Here is a 719-nt window from a genome sequence, read left to right as displayed (position 1 = left end):
AGGGGACTGTCGGGTTGGACGCCGCATCTATCAATTTGGTGGTATCTGTGGCGAGCCTGATAGTTGGCATGGCAATACTTGTGTTGCTGGTGGCCGATGTGGTCCTGCGCGTGCTGGGGTAGGCAGTAGTCCTGATGAATGAAATGATGGGTTAGCTTTCAGGGTTGTAATGTGTATCGTGTGTGGTGATGATGTATCTTTTGTAATGATAAAGGTTTTAATATATGTGGAATGAGCTAGTTCGTACAATTAAATATCTAATGAAAGCTCGTGGCCTGCTTAGTACGCCCGAGATGGGAGGGTTAAATGGGAATGCTTTGGTTCAAAATGGTAAGACTAACTGGGTCAAAATGATGTAACAGTAAGCTTCAAAAAATTAAGTAACAGTAACAAAATGTTATGACTAATTGGTAATTAACATAATCAAGGCGCACACAGCTTGTGGTTGGGTGGGACGGAACCGGTGCATGCGCACCACGTGGGGTGGGGTGGGGAAGCGGTGGTAGAATGGCGATTGGATGATGACCCATGGGAACCACTCACCCGGTCATTTTTGTCAGTTGAAACGGCTGAAAGAGGTATGCTTGATCCGGGGCTCTCATTGTTGGGAGGGCGACACCATTGACCCCGAATCTAGCGAGTGTTGGAGAGGAGATCCGGGAGCAAAATCCGCGGTGGCGTGGTGTCATCTATGGCTGGAGGTTCGTCCTTGATTGCAT

General features: G+C 48.0%; 1 long non-coding RNA gene across 2 annotated transcripts in view; it reads left to right on the top strand.

Moving 5' to 3' along the window:
* Positions 1–556: 556 nt before the first annotated feature.
* Positions 557–719, top strand: part of LOC119285899 — a 3,087-nt gene continuing 2,924 nt past the window's right edge. For both annotated transcript variants that reach the window (XR_005139966.1, XR_005139965.1), the window contains exon 1: positions 557–701. This is a non-coding gene — a long non-coding RNA (uncharacterized LOC119285899). The remainder of the gene's footprint in view (positions 702–719) is intronic.

Source organism: Triticum dicoccoides, chromosome 1A (genome assembly GCF_002162155.2).
Source record: "Triticum dicoccoides isolate Atlit2015 ecotype Zavitan chromosome 1A, WEW_v2.0, whole genome shotgun sequence".
NCBI classification, from domain to species: Eukaryota; Viridiplantae; Streptophyta; class Magnoliopsida; order Poales; family Poaceae; genus Triticum; species Triticum dicoccoides.
The sequence above is the reverse complement of the archived record's forward strand: the minus strand, read 5'-3'. Positions and strand labels throughout refer to the sequence as shown.